Consider the following 16,964-nt stretch of genomic DNA (forward strand, 5'->3'; position numbering starts at 1 on the left):
CGGGGAAATGGCTGGTGTTGGCGCTTCAATCATCACGGCACCATGGTTGTTATGGTGTCAGGATGATTGAAGCGCATTATTACTATTATTACATTGTTATAGAAAATTAAATAGTTTAACTCACCATAATGCAGAATCAGTGGGAGCCCCGAGTGTGTCACTTGCCACGTCACCTGTCACCAGATGCATATTGTCACTTGCCACGTCGCCTGCCACATGTTGCGGATTGTCACTTGCCACGTCGCCTGTCACCAGATGCAGATTGTCACTTGCCACGTCGCCTGCCACATGTTGCGGATTGTCACTTGCCACGTCGCCTGTCACCAGATGTAGATTGTCACTTGCCACGTCGCCTGCCACATGTTGCGGATTGTCACTTGCCACGTCGCCTGTCACCATTTGCAGATTGTCACTTGCCACGTCACCTGCCACATGTTGCGGATTGTCACTTGCCACGTCGCCTGTCACCAGATGCAGATTGTCACTTGCCACGTCGCCTGCCACATTGCGGATTGTCACTTGCATGTCACTTGCCACGTCGCCTGCCACATGTTGCAGATTGTCACTTGCCATGTCGCCTGTCACCAGATGCAGATTGTCACTTGCCACCTGCTAAGGTGGTCTCTTGTGTCCCAGAGACAGGCAGCAGAGTGATGATGTAATCTCTCTGCTGCCGCAGCTGCCTGCATGGTGGGGGGGAACTGCAGGGATGCAGGGCGTGCGGTGAGACTGAGAGATGATGTCATCTCTCTGCTCCCCCGCCCGCCTGCTCCCTGATTGGCCAGCAGCCGCTCACAAACACATGTCAGCGGTGGCTCTGTCACCTATGGAGCCGCCCGGCGGCTCTCTCTCTCACGAAGCCGCCCGGCGGCTCTTTTACTCACGGAGCCGCCCAGCGGCTCTTTTACTCACGGAGCCGACCAGCGGCTCTTTTACTCACGGAGCCGCCCAGCGGCTCTTTTACTCACGGAGCCGCCCAGCGGCTCTCTCTCTCACGGAGCTGCCCAGCGGCTCTTTTACTCACGGAGCCGCCCGGCGGCTCTCTCTCTCACGGAGCCGCCCGGCGGCTCTTTTACTCACGGAGCTGCCCAGCGGCTTTCTCTCTCACGGAGCTGCCCAGCGGCTCTTTTACTCACGGAGCCGCCCAGCGGCTCTCTCTCTCACGGAGCCGCCCGGCGGCTCTTTTACTCACGGAGCCGCCCAGCGCCTCTCTCTCTCATGGAGCTGCCCGGCGGCTCTTTTACTCACGGAGCCGTCCGGCGGCTCTTTTACTCACAGAGCCGCCCGGCGGCTCTCTCACAGTGACACTCACCTGCATTTCTCGGAGGGGGCAATTGCCCCATTGTCCCCCCCCTGGATCCACCCCTGTGGTGGGAGGACACATTGGCTATGAGTTTGTTGGCAAGCCATCAGAAATGTGCAGGAGTGCGTGGAATCGGTGGCACCTGGACCTCTGCAAGAGCGCAAAGTTACACACACAGACACCTTTTTCTCTATTTTCTGTAGGCTGTTTCTAGTTTTATTTCTTTTGAGGAAGCTTTAGGCTGGGTTCACACATGTGATGTGGGAACCAGCGCGATTCCTGTGCAGGTTCCCGCATTGCATCTAACTCGCAGGCAGTTCACACTGCTCTCTGCAAACTGCTGCGGGTGTCAAAAGAAAGTTAAAGGGGGAGTCCCGCGAAAAAAATAAAATAAATAAAAGTCAGCAGCTACAAATACTGCAGCTGCTGACTTTTAAAATAAGGACACTCACCTGTCCCAGGGTCCAGCGATGTCGGCGCCCGAGACCGAATCGTCCCTCGGTCCTCGGGTGCTGCCGCCGCCATTCTCTGTAAGGGAATCGGGAAGTGAAGCGCTGCGGCTTCACTTCCCGGTTCCCTAGTGCACATGCGCGAGTCGCGCTGCACTTCCTAACTGGTCCCTGCTGTCTCTGGGACCCGTGTGTGTCCCAGCAGACAGCGCGTTGGGGACGGGAAGAGGCATAGACTCCCGTGGGAGTCTATGCCGGAAGTGGGTGCAAATACCTGTCTTAGACAGGTATCTGCACCCCCTCCCCCTGAAAGGTGCCAAATGTAACACCAAAGGGGGGAGGGTTCCGAAAAGCGGAGGTTCAATTTTTGTGTGAACCTGCGCTTTAAGCACACCCCCAAATTGGTTCACAGAACGCAGTGTGAACTGTGGAATCGGATCGCGTGCAAACCAAAAAAAGGGTCCTGCACCATTTTGGTGCGGATGGGATGTGATTTCGGCCATACAAACTGTGTGGCTAAATTCACATTGCACAGACATCACATGCGATCTGCAATGCGGTGCGAATCACATGCAATGTCTGACATAGCTTATGTGTATGCCCAGACATAAACCACACCATTCTCTTATGTTTTTGTGACCCTTGAGGAATATCTTCACCCTTCAAAACAACTGAGTGGCCAGCAGTAGTATTCCATTGCCTAATTAGTCCACCATTACTTCATAGACCGTTTGGGAGTTTCTTCAATAACAAAGTAGAACTAAGGGCAATTTTTCCCACTTTGGATAGAATAAGGGAAGGTTATAACCCATTGAGGAGATTTTGCTTCATTTCTGTCACATAGCCAAATAGGAAGTGAGAGGGAATCCCGACGTGTCAACAAGGTCACCAGAACTAGTGTCCACACATGATGATTTCCCCATTATTTCTGTTCTGGAGTTTGGGAATTTTTTTACAGTTGTCATGGAAATAGAAAGTGAAATGAAGGCAAATGGAGAGGGCGAATCACTCTAATAGGTGCACTAACAGCAATAAAACCCTGGCAGGTGTTCTAATCCTTCTCCACTCTGTCCAAAAAAAAAAAAAGTATCCCTTCAGTTGTACTTTAAAGGGTCCCGTGTTTAAAGCCATTGTAGTTTAAATGCCATTCCAATAATTTTTCTTGTGTCATGGATATGTGGCTATCATATGACTGCATTTTAAAGAAAAACCTAATTCATTTAATTTTAAAGAAAACCTCATTCATTAGAAAAGTAACTGGTGTTGTGTCACTTAAAATCACCACTGCTACCTACCTGCAACCACTGATGACCAGTCCCGAGACCTGAGCAATCTAATGTGGAGGTGGAAGATTCTTTGTTTAAACTCCGACCAGATTTGCTCGAAGACTTTTTTTTTTTTTTTTTTATTGCTTTCGCTGGAAAAATGGGCAAACGAAAGGTACCGTAAATAGAAGCCCACTAGGCCGCATCATTCATACACAGAGCTCTGTTTATGAATGAACTACAAGTCCTGACATCCTTCGTGCATGTCGGCTTGTAGTTCTCGAAGAACTACCACGGCGCTCCACTGTTCATTGATACTCCCCTGTCAGTGTATCTGCTTGCCCATACGAGATGTATAGGCACACAGTTAAACTGACAGAAAAATGTGCATTTATCATTTTTTTTTAAAAGCAAACTTATTTAAACAAGGCATGTCAAACTGATGTTTTGGGGGCCACATTGGGCTCTTTCATGCCATTTTTTTCAATCCTCAGTGGGTTATGAATTTGTATCGAACAAGGCCCCAAGCCGTTTTCCAGTTGATAAAAGCTGCACTTTTTTTTTGTTAACTTTGCAGATAAATACTTCAGGGAATATTTTATGGCTCCCTTTTCTAAAATAAAGTGTAAGTTGCAATTGTTATGTTTTTATAGTAATTACCGCTATAATCGCCCTTTTTTTTTTTTTTTTTTTCTGGAATTAAATGGATGCTGCCTGCAGCGGTGATAATGTGACTCATTGAAGATTTATTCCACTAAAATTATCCCAGTGTTGTGTTTTTTTTTTATTTTTTTTTCTTTAAGTTTAACATGTCTGCTTTAAGACAAGTCTCATTTATCTTTGTAGCTGTAGGCATTGTGAAGAAATGCATCTTCAACAGTCACAACAGAGGCACTGTCATTAGCGAATCGGCAGCCTCTCAGCTGTCCAATCTAAACAAACATAAGGTGTTTGTAAGCTGTTAGACCCCATGCATAGGGATGCATAATAAACAGTTTGGAACTGTACGACTGCTTTCTTTTAATGAATCATGCCTCTATTACAGCCTTCAGATCTCCAAAAATAAAATACTTTTTTTCACTTATTTTTGTTGTATGTATGTAAGTGTTTGTGCACAACAAAATGAGTAACCGTGTGATATACGTACAGTATGTGTTTTTGTATCTGGTGCTGTACAAGAATATGGGCAATGAATTATTCAAAATGGTCGTGACCAGACTGAATTTAGTATTCTAATGTCCCAATAATGTGGTCACTATCAGAACCTGCATAGAAATGTTACTTTACCGAACAAGTTCTCTTCTTGAGAGATTACTGGGACAGAGGATGCAGTTGTCTTTTTATGTCTACTTTTATATGGCTTTGTGTTGCAAGCTTTTCAACTGCTGTCTGACCACCATGGTCCCCTTTGAAATATTCCAGTAAGAATGTTTTATGTAACTTTGTTTCTTTTATGTAACTTTCTTTCTTTTATGTAACTTTCTATTATGCTACTTTTCTTTCTTTTATGCTATTTCTTTCAAAAGAGGCTGCTAAAAATGTTCTGTTTTGAATTTATTCATTGGTTTTGAACTTTGCAATAAATTAGCATTATGTTTGTTATTTTAATACTTCCAAATTGCCGTCGCGTCTCCACCTTTTTACTACTAGTCCATGTTGATGATTATGAAAACACTTGATGACATTCTTGGCACATTGAATCGGCAGTAAACACTGTAGTAAAAATAGCTACAGAGAACAAGCTTATTGTAGCAAACAGCGGTGAATTTATAAGGCAAAGGGCTGTGTGTGTAGGGGGTGGGGGTGAAATGATATATCCTAGCAAGGGCTGTCTAATGGGGGTCAGTTACTACCTTTGGCAAGTGTCAGGAATGCTCCAGGGCATTCTTTACCACCTTTTAAATGATAAGGAGCAGATGTGTAGAACATTTTGTCTGCCTGCAGTAATTGAAGTTTAACTCCTTCAGTGGTAGTGGTATGCCCATCTCAAATGCCCACAGGGTTAAAACAAGGGGACATGTATTTGCAGTAGCAGATGGAAAGTTTAATTATAGTCTGGGAAGCCTTTTTGGGATCAAGACTTGTGATAGCAGAAGGGGTGAATGTTAATGACAGCTGTGGTCCCTAGGCACGTAGTAGAGCATTTGTAATAGCGTTAAATAATGTAAGAAAATAAAATTATTCATAAAGACGCCCAGTTTATTGTCTTCTGTTAAAGGGGAACAAGATAAGAAAACTATATTTTGACTTATTTGCAAAATGTACTAGTGCAGCATTTTTTTTTTTCCAGTAAACTCAAGATCGTAACGGAAATGTATTGGAGCATGATTATAAAAATGGGCAGCACATATGCATTGCTGTCCACAGGTCATCACGCAGTTGGAGCTATGCTCCCTGTAACAATTATTCACTTTAATTTACATCAATATTTGTATTCCTTGCATACTGGCTATTTTTCACTGAACAGCTGATGTCCCTTGAGGCTTTATACCAGGGGTGTCAAACTCGGTTTCATCATGGGCTGCATCAGCATTATGGTTGCCCTCAAAGGGCTGGCTGTATCTGTAAGACTAGATGTCCAGACCAGAGCACCCACCCCATACATCATATTTCAAGAGCCACCCTACCATCAGAAGTCAACAGCCCCCCCACCCTCTCTTATATCGCAGTGCACCCCCTTATCTTGTTCTGCTGCTGGAGGAAAAGCTGGGGGTGGAGCGGGTAGCAGAATGACCAGAGGAGGGCCGTAGTCAGCTGTCACTTTGTTGAATCCTGAGACCAGGGGAGGCAGAGACTAGGGGCTGCTGCAGCTGCACAGAGGTGCAGGATCTGTAGAAGGAGTTATGTCCTCCATTCTGCTGTCAACTGCTGAGATGGGGAGGGGGTGGGAAGCAAAGACGAGCCTCTTTGTGGCTGCATGGAGAAGTGCAGGATCTGGCCGAGAAGTTCTGTCCACCTCTCTGGTGCCGACTGCTGAGACAAGGTGGAGGCAGAAATGAACGGGGGTTGCTGCAGCTGCAAAAGAGGTACAAGGGTCAAATGAAATGACCTGGAGGACTGGATTCGGCCCACAGGCCTTGTGTTTGACACATGGGTTTTATACTGTCTGATGTGTTATTGTACCCTATATGTATGGTCAATTATTCCACTGTTACTGTATCTTGTTCATGCAAAAATCAATTACAGAATGCATAAAAAATGGGCAGTACAGTAGCTAAGTGGTTAGCACTTTCGCCTAGCAGCACTAGGGTTGTGGGATTGAATCCCAACCATGGCACTACCTGCCTGGAGTTTTGTATGTTCTCCCTGTGCCTGCACAGGTTTCCACCATGTACTCTGGTTTCCTCCCACACTTCAAGGACATGCTGGTAACTTAATTGGCTCCTGTCTAAATTGGCTTATATGTATGTATGTGAGTTGGGGACCCTAGATTGTAAGAAACTTTAGGGCAGGGACTGATGTGACTGTACAATATACTGTATTTGTAAAGCGCTATGTAAATTGTTGGCGCTATTCCAATACCTGTATTAAATAAATACATATAGATCTAAAATACAATTGTTTTTCATAGTTCAATCCAATCTCAATTGGCTTTACCTCTACGTTTGAGAATGTTAAAATGGGGAAAAAAATAAAATGTGGTAAACCAAAAGCTACACTAACACTGGTTTATTGCAAATGCTGTTTCTCCTGACAGTAGAAAATCAGCATTGGAAAAATTGTTTTTTTTTTTTTTTTTAAACGTGTTTAGCTGCATTTAATGTTTGTCTGTTTATGTAATTGGCCAGAATTTTAATTTATTATAATGAATAAACGCTCAAGTGTAAATGCACCTAGCATGTAGGCGTGGTCCATATGACTTGTAGAGCTACTCAAAGCTGGTGAATGAAAGATCTCCCTGCCGGTGATTCAGAGTGGGATCAGGCGTCTGTGCACTATTCAAACATGTAAATACAACAGGGATGAAATGAAACAACAACTCAGTGCTGTGATAATGTGTGGCCTCAGCCAGCGCTGCTCCAGCCACGCCCCCTAACACATTTTGCCACTGGGGCTTGGTCACATAGGACCGGGTTGGTGAGCGGTCACCCCTAGCATTTAGACATGTTTGGTGTTTTTTTAATGCCCAAAAGCTCCTCTCCTGAACACAATTCTTTTGTGCTCAGGAAAAGGAGCTTTGGCTCCTCTAATAGGCCTATGTGTGCATGAACACAGTGGGGTTGATTTACTAAAAGTGGAGAGTGGAAAATCTGGTGCAGTTGTGCATGGTAGCCAATCAGCTTCTAACTTCAGCTTATTCAATTAAGCTTTGACGAAAAAAAACTGGAAGCTGATTTGTTTCTATGCAGAGCTTCACCAGGTTTTGCATTCTCCAGTTTTCGTAAATCAACCCCATAGGCTTTTTTTGAGGAGCACTTAGGGGCTTGAGGTGCATGAGGCCTTATCACCATAATTGAAATTGAATAAAGCAAAACTGTGCATCTATCTAGTCTATAAGTAGGCTACATGGACGTTATATATATATATATATATATATATATATATATATATATATATATATATATATATATATATATATACACACAGTAACTCGCAAAAGTGAGATGCGAAATTTGATGGCAAACCTTGGCACCCCAGATGTTTTGGAACTACATTTCCCATGATGCTCCTACACTCTGCACTGTAGTTGAGAATCATGGGAAATGTAGTTCCAAAACATCTGGGGTGCCAAGGTTCGCCATCACTGGCCTAGGCCAATTTTATGTAGAGCAGCAATTCTATTTTTCAGATCCTCAGAGAGTTCTTTGCCATGAGGTGCCATGTTGAACTTCTAGTGACCAGTATGAGAGAGTGAGAGCGATAACACCAAATTTAACATACCTGCTCCTCATTCACACCTGAGATCCTTGTAACACTAATGAGTCAAATGATACAGAGGAAGGAAAATGGCTAATTGGGCCCAATTTGGACATTTTCACTTGGGGGTGTACTCACTTTTGTTGCCAGCGGTTTAGACATTAATGGATGTGTGTTGAGTTATTTTGAGGGACAGCAGATTTACACTGTTATTAAAGCTGTACACTCACTATTTTACATTGTAGCAAAGTGTCATTTCTTCAGTGTTGTCACATGAAAAGATGTAATAAAATATTTACACAAACGTGAGGGGTGTACTCACTTTTGTGAGACACTGTATATATAAATGTTATCATGGGAGATTTTTATTGGTCAACTGCACAGATATAACCTCATGATGGATTTTTGTATTGCGTTACTTTTATAACAACTATGTTGCTAAAATAATGGTTCCTCTTCTAAGAAGATAATAAATCCTTTTCCACCTCCTGCAGCACTGATCCACTATTTTGAAGAGAAACTGCCCACTGAAGAATCTTGACAATCCAACATTTCCGAGAGTGTTGGATTCCCCCGGTATGAGACTTGTTATCCAGCATACCCAGAAGTGTTGGATAGCTACGGTGCTCTGTAAGCCAGCCAAGATTTCAGACACTGCCCGCCAGAGAGTAAAGTATTCAGCTGGTTCTATTACAGAGTGCTGCTAACTGGAATTTTTTTAGACAAGTGACAGTGTTGCTTTAAGATGGATGTGTTAGTGATATATTGAACGCACAAGTGACTTTCCTTAAAATAATCTCACAGGTGTGAACTACCAGCTTTCAATTAAAGGTGCACTTACACTGGGAATAGTTAAATTGGACTGTGCCTGAGTTCAGTTGTCCCTCCACCCCACTCCCCCACTAGTCTGCAATAACATTGTTTACCAAAAAAAAAAAGTGTTCCCGGACACCCTTATATCATCCAGGCCACAGTGATCCCTGCTTCTGTGCTTGGTGATCTAAGGAGAGTTCTGTATTCAGGAATGGCTTGTATTTACAATGAAGTGAACCATTCTGGACTACAAGTGAACCACTTGGTGTTACTAAACCCACTAATATGAAAATAGTTCATCCGCCCCCCCCACAGTTCCCACAGCTTATAAATCTTTTTACATGAAAATACTGCCACTTTATACCTTTTTGGCTGATCTGTATACCACGGCCACGTGATAAACTGCAGTGTCTGCCTGAGTGAGGAGTGTTCAGGTAGGAGGAGATTTCTACTACACCATGTGTCCTCATGCTGTTGTGGGAGGCGGATCATACATTAACCAAGATGTGACATCCCACCCACTGTGTTCTTTTTTAGTTACTTGGCATGGAGGGGGAGGCGGGACTGGGCTGTCATTTAGTATTGATATCACAGATACCGATCCTATGTGACCTGATTAGCTCAGGGAACAAGGAAATATTCTCATCAGCAATAGAGACCAAACTGAATGTGTGCATGGGTAGCACTCTGACTGTGTCTTATCTGGCCTTGCCCAGAGAGACCCTGCAGTAGGGGGAGGATCAATCCCTACAAGATCGAACAGCCTTTTTAGACAATAAAGAGGATTAACCCCTTAAGTTCCACATTGAGTATAACAAGCATGCTATTCTGCACGTACAGGTTTTACTGTTGCTGTGGGTTTAATAACACTTTAACTGTTCCTAGGACTAATACGGCAATCACACATTAAAATAAATAAATATATATACACAGGACGGCTCATAAGGCAGTACAGGCAGCCCTCCTGTACTGGGTCCAGGCCCCATCAGTTCCATAGGATGGGGCCCGGTCACCTGTTAAGCAGAAGGGCCGGCTGTACTACCTTATTGATAGTTGTGGCTACCCCTGCAGCGCTGCCAGCTTCTCCTCCTTTTTTTCTCCCTCTGGCTGCGCTCCAGGGGGATTGGTATCTGCTCCTCCATCCCTGCAGTGCTGCTGGCTTCCCTCCTCTCCTCTTCTGCCGGTTGCTGTGGGCACTTGAGGGGATTTTTTCAGGATGGAGATTGGGGGGAGGTAAATATGACCTATTTACTGGCCCCCTTTTTTCCTGAATGAGTGATCAGTACTAAACTCTCCTGTGTCCATTTATCGCTAAAGCATTGTAAACTGTGTTTACAGTGCTTCAGTTCGTGAATGAACAGGAAGCCTCAGAGTGCTTCCTATTCATTAATCTCCTGTGGAGCTGAGGCTGCAGAGAAAGGGACTGAGGAATCTCTGCCCTCAATCCTTTTCTCAGTCTCAAATATGAGACATTAGGGGTCTATTTAGAGCCCTGATATTCCACCAAAGGCAAGGGCCTGTTAGGTAGTCTGTACGGGGCTCCATGATTTCTAAGAGCAGCCCCATGTGTGTGTATCTATCTATATCTCAGGGATGTGCGGTGAGGCACTGGCTAGATTCTGAGCCAGATATACACAGGTTACATACGCGATGGTCTAACAATCGTTCTAGCGTGAGCAATAATTTTAGCACTAGACCTCCTCTGTAACTCTAAACATGTGACCTGTAAAAATTTTTACAGCGTCGCCTATGGAAATTTTTAAGTACTGAAGTTTGGCGCCATTCCACAAGAGTGCGCAATTTTAAAGTGTGACGTTGAGTATCTATGTACTCGGCTTAACATCTTTCACATAAATATATGACTTGGCTTGATTGAAACCATGTACTATGCAAACCTTTCTATTGTTTACAAGTAATCCTAGACTATATTGGTACTTGCAAAACAGAAAAAGTGGCGCTAAATGACGGTATACCTCCTAGCTGTTGCGAAAAATGGTGATCTAGTGTTCTACCAAACAATGTGTACAAATAAAAAGTGAAAAACAATCATGAAAAATCTTATCAGTGTGAGAAAATAGAAAAAATATATGGTATCCCTGTAAAAGTGTGTCATACACACAGCAATATATATTGTATACTAATATAAAACGTGAAATATAAATGATATAAGTCCATAAAGATTCCACAGGCAGGACACCGTGCAGGAAAGGTGAGGTATCTGGAAACAATCCACCAATTCACTCAGTGTTAGTGATTCCTCTCCCCTTGAATTCAACACTCACCAGCTCCATATGCCTCACACTCTCGTGTTTTGGCAATAAGGCATAAGTATAAGGTTGATCAATGGAGGGTCAAAGGATCCAAATTCTTTAATCATCCAAGTGTCACCTCAATTCATAAAAAGAACTCAAAATAGTGTGATACCGTAAAATATATAAAATTTATTCAACTTAAAACTTCAATCATTACACTCACAAGAAAAACTCTTGATTCAAGCCAAACTGACACTGCAAAGCAAATCCAAATCAAACCGAATCCTCCTCTGTGAAACGCCCAGCACCACTGTGAGAATGAGGGTCACGGCGGACCTCAAGAAGCAGCGTTGGATAAGTTCTCACCCCTCTCCGCTGACAATCTAAAGATGTGGATCACCTGCTGGCAACAAAGCCCGGGGGGCAGCTCCTCTAAAACGTTTGAAGGCTCCCGCCGATGCACGGAGATCCGCAACCAAGTCCCGTCCGTCACTAATGATTACTGATAGGTGCCGTACAGCCACGCCCCGACATGTTTCGTCATATCAGACTTCCTCATGGGATCCCATGAGGAAGTCTGATATGGCGAAACATGTCGGGGCGTGGCTGTACGGCACCTATCAGTAATCATTAGTGACGGACGGGACTTGGTTGCGGATCTCCGTGCATCGGCGGGAGCCTTCAAACGTTTTAGAGGAGCTGCCCCCCGGGCTTTGTTGCCAGCAGGTGATCCACATCTTTAGATTGTCAGCGGAGAGGGGTGAGAACTTATCCAACGCTGCTTCTTGAGGTCCGCCGTGACCCTCATTCTCACAGTGGTGCTGGGCGTTTCACAGAGGAGGATTCGGTTTGATTTGGATTTGCTTTGCAGTGTCAGTTTGGCTTGAATCAAGAGTTTTTCTTGTGAGTGTAATGATTGAAGTTTTAAGTTGAATAAATTTTATATATTTTACGGTATCACACTATTTTGAGTTCTTTTTATGAATTGAGGTGACACTTGGATGATTAAAGAATTTGGATCCTTTGACCCTCCATTGATCAACCTTATACTTATGCCTTATTGCCAAAACACGAGAGTGTGAGGCATATGGAGCTGGTGAGTGTTGAATTCAAGGGGAGAGGAATCACTAACACTGAGTGAATTGGTGGATTGTTTCCAGATACCTCACCTTTCCTGCACGGTGTCCTGCCTGTGGAATCTTTATGGACTTATATCATTTATATTTCACGTTTTATATTAGTATACAATATATATTGCTGTGTGTATGACACACTTTTACAGGGATACCATATATTTTTTCTATTTTCTCACACTGATAAGATTTTTCATGATTGTTTTTCACTTTTTATTTGTACACATTGTTTGGTAGAACACTAGATCACCATTTTTCGCAACAGCTAGGAGGTATACCGTCATTTAGCGCCACTTTTTCTGTTTTGCAAGTACCAATATAGTCTAGGATTACTTGTAAACAATAGAAAGGTTTGCATAGTACATTTTTTTACTTTAAAGTGGCAGCTCTATAGTTATTCCATTAGGTTTTTCTCTTTTGTAGGGGTTAAGTACCCTTCTACCTGGCATTTGAGCGCAGTGGTGAAAACTCGAGAGGGGCGCGTAGATCTGAGTTTTCTCATTTGTCACATTGATTGAAACCATACCTTTTCAGCAGATTCTCATTCTCCCTCTTAACTGTGTGAGAAAAATATGGGATTGTGGGTAAATCTTATACCCATAAACCCATGCCTTTTCCTTCTAGTTAAGAGGGCTGGGCTGGAAGACAGATTTTGTCTTTTGGACACATGCCCCTTCTATGACACTGCAGTGAGAGGTGTGCCTCCACTGCAGCATTTTTATTGGGCAGCTTGGGCCAATGGTACTTTACTATTTGTCCAAAACTCCAAGGTGTCCATAGGAGTTCAGTGCTTCTGACAAAAAGTGAGGACAGCCACTGTGAGCTCATCCTCTCAGTCTGCTGCAAACAGTGTGCCAGCTTGTGTTTAAACTGGCTGCTCTGTATGTAGCTTCTGACAGGCAACGCAAGGAGCCCCATATCTCCATAACCATAGGTCGTGCATATGGGTAGTGGTTGGGTAGGACTTCAGCTACCTCTCTGTGAACCCAGGTTGCCGAGAAACGACCCTCGAAGCTCAATCTTTTTCTTCGGCTTCTTCTGCTGCTTCTTCGGTTGTTTCTTCTTCTGCTCATGGCAGGTGAGGCCCTGACTGCACGTCCCATATATGTGTATATACAGTTGTGCTCATAAGTTTTCATACCCTGGCAGAATTTATGATTTCCTGGCCATTTTTCAGAGAATATGAATTACACAAACATTTCTTTCAATCAACTGTTTACTCTTTTAAAATCATAATCGCAACAGAAACTACCCAAATGACCCTTTGACACAAAGGGGTTTGTATAGCTATTAAAGGTAACCATCCTCACCTGTGATCTGTTTGCTTGTAATTAGTGTGTGTATAAAAGGTCAATGAGTTTCTGGACTCCTGACAGACCCTTGCATCTTTCATCCAGTGCTGCACTGATGTTCCTGGATTTTGAGTTATGGGGAAAGCAAAAGAATTGTCAAAAGATCTACGGGAAAAGGTAGTTGAACTGTATAAAACGGGAAAGGGTTATAAAAAGATATCCAAGGAATTGAGAATGCCAATCAGCAGTGTTCAAAATCTAATCAAGAAGTGGAAAATGAGGGGTTCTGTTGAAACCAAACCACGGACAGGTTGACCAACTAAAATGTCAGACAAAACTGCCAGGAAAATTGTTCGGGATGCAAAGAAAAACCCACAAATAACTTCAGGTGAAATACAGGACTCTCTGAAAACGTGGTGTGGCTGTTTCAAGATGCACAATAAGGAGGCACTTGAAGAAAGATGGGCTGCATGATCGAGTCGCCAGAAGAAAGCCATTACTACGCAAATGCCACAAAGTATCCCGCTTACAATACGCCAAACAGCGCAGAGACAAGCCTCAAACCTTCTGGCACAAAATTATTTGGAGTGATGAGACCAAAATTGAGCTTTTTGGCCACAACCATAAACCCTACATTTGGAAAAAAGTCAACAAGGCCTATGATGAAAGGTACACCATTCTTACTGTGAAACACAGAGGTGGATCGCTGATGTTTTGGGGATGTGTGAGCTACAAAGGGACAGGAAATTTGGTCAAAATTGATAGCAAGATGAATGCAGTATGTTATCAAAAAATATTGGAGGAACATTTGCATTTATTAGCTAGGAAGCTGCACATGGGACGTACTTGGACATTCCAACATGACAATGATCCAAAACACAAGGCCAAGTCGACCTGTCATTGGCTACAGCAGAATAAAGTGAAGGTTCTGGAGTGGCCATCTCAGTCTCCTGACCTCCAATATCATTGAGCCACTCTGGGGAGATCTCAAACGCGCAGTTCATGCAAGACAGCCCAAGAATTTACAGGAACTGGAGGCTTTTGGCCAAGAGAAATGGTCAGTTTTACCATCTGAGAAGATAAAGAGCCTCATCCACAAATACCACAAAAGACTTCAAGCTGTCATTGATGTTAAAGGGGGCAATACACGGTATTAAGAACGGGGGTATGTAAAACTTTTGATCAGGGTCATTTGGGTCGTTTCTGTTGCCATTATGATTTTACTAAGAGCAAACACACGTTTTTGTATTTTATCATTCATATTCTTTGAAAAATTGCCAAGAAATCATAAATTCTGCCAGGGTATGTAAACCTATGAGCACAACTGTATGCGTTTGTGTGTGATATATATATATATATATATCTATCTATATATCTCTATCTATATATCTCTATCTATCTATCTATATACCTCTCTCTCTCTCTCTATATCTATATCTATATCTATATCTATATATATAAAATCTCTATTAGAGAGGGAGATATCTATATCTCATACACACACACCCCTTTTTCACTACCGGAGTAATTGCAGCATGTGTAGTTTGGTAGAGCATTATTGCTCTGTTTGTCACCGCAGGGAATGTCTGATTATATTCCAGTTGGTTCATATAATTGTTATATTTTTGTTTCTGAAATGAGTGTAATGTGACCTGCTTGAAATGTTGTTCTCGTGTAATGTTGCTCATTAGCCTTCTGTTCACTAAGGGAATGAGCTGGAATGTGCTGTAAATGAGCATTTAGCACCATATTTTACAATGGCAGTTTTCCATAAAACTTTGCCAAAGTTGCTTGATTACTTTCCAGTATTAATAATAAGGATGCAGCTTTAGTGTTTGTGCAGGAACAGCACTGTAGTTTAGTGTCTTATGTGTATTATGAAACCAGACCTATTGAAATGTGGGCTGCTTAATGTGAAATATTACATTTGTATATCTCCTAGAATTGCACTTTTTTTTTTTTTCCCCCCTCCTTCATAACATTGAAAGCAGATTGTTGTATAAATGTTTGTAGACTATTTTGGCATTAAAAAGAAAAAAAATCTACATACCACAAGATGAGCTGAGAGTAACACAGATTTTCTTTTTGAGCAATAATAGAATATAGTTACGGTGGTTCATTTAGGAGCATGATATAACCCATTCAAGCTCTATTGGGGTTGAGACAGTTCAGAGCAGTAGTCATTTGGCTGGTTGCTTGGCACTCTTCAGGTTGAGCTTTTGTAGATTTGCCATATTGTTTAAATGACACAGCACATTATTTCTGTTTTTGTTCTTCAATGCAAAGTTTGGCTCTCTAACCTGAACTGTTACAAACACTCTGTCCTTGTATTTATTTTCCAAATTTCCGTTTTCAACTGGGGGATCTCTTGGCTGAAGATTCTTCACCTGTAAGAGCTCATGCACACAGGATGTTTTTTGCAGCTGCTTTTTGGGGTGTCTTTTTATTTATTTATTTATTTCTGCCCCTGAACTCTCCTCCATGTTAGTTGATTTGTCAATGTGCACACACTTTCAGAGGAGTTTGGAGGCATAAGCATTTAGGGGGCAGTAGATCAAAAACGACTGCCTGTGCGTCCAGGAGCAGAGGCTGTTTAGCTGTAAAAACGCGAAATGTGGAAATACACGGCCTAATGCTGTAACCAGCTTTTAGCCACATTTTTAGATTTTAGGGATTGTTTTTACTTTAAAAACGCTTAAAAATGCTAACGCTCAAAAACACGGCAAAACATAGAAAAACGCGGCTAAAGCGTGTTTTTAGCGCTGCTTTTCCTGACCGCAGCTCTGTTTTTTAAACATCCTGTGTGCATGAGCCCTAAAGATAAATGGTATTCTGAAACTAGATGTAAAAACGAAATATCGTATACACTTGAACATGTTGCTGTAATTTCAAAAGTAGTTTTCTGTGATAGGGTGATGACCTTTATGTTTCTGTCTCCCAGTTGTGCTCCTGTTTTGTCACATGGGCTTCCTTTGACTACAGCACACAGCATGCGGGCATGGTCCAATTGTCGCAATCCGGAAACCTGCTCTAAGAATGCAGCCATCTCTAAACTGCATACATGTACAATACAAAAAGCTTCTTTTATTACATGGGACTGACAAGCTATGGCTATGACCTATCAAATGGCTTTACAGCACTAGACATGCAGTCATACGTGATTTATTATGCAATGAGAGTTCATAAACTTATGCATGGTTTCATGGGGAAAAATGGGCAGTGCTTAGTTCTTCCCTGCATAAACCCTACCCAGTTTTTCCGAAATCATCCCTCCTTTATAAATTCTTAGTCATAGTTGGCTTTATAGGACGTCTCACAGCAACAAAGATGTGGATTAGTTGCATAAACTGCCATTCCAGTCAAGGAGAACTGGAAATGCCCATTTATATCTGTGCTATGGCATTATTTTAAGGAACTCTGGATTATCAATATGTTGCTTAATAACCATTGTGAAGCAATCAAAATGTCTAGTCTTGGTCGACAGGTTTATTCTGTATATTTAGATTTATATAAATACTGCATGACCATAAAAATTGAATATTTGATAATATGTCACATTGTAAAAACTTGCATTCCACTGGGGTCCTGTGCTCGTTTTTA

General features: G+C 42.6%; 1 protein-coding gene across 26 annotated transcripts in view; it reads left to right on the forward strand.

Annotated features, from left to right (window-relative positions):
- Positions 1-16,964, forward strand: part of EPB41L3 (erythrocyte membrane protein band 4.1 like 3) — a 291,386-nt gene that overhangs the window by 56,554 nt on the left and 217,868 nt on the right. The window lies entirely within an intron of this gene.

This window comes from Aquarana catesbeiana, linkage group LG05 (genome assembly GCF_042186555.1).
Source record: "Aquarana catesbeiana isolate 2022-GZ linkage group LG05, ASM4218655v1, whole genome shotgun sequence".
In the NCBI taxonomy this organism is placed as follows: domain Eukaryota; kingdom Metazoa; phylum Chordata; class Amphibia; order Anura; family Ranidae; genus Aquarana; species Aquarana catesbeiana.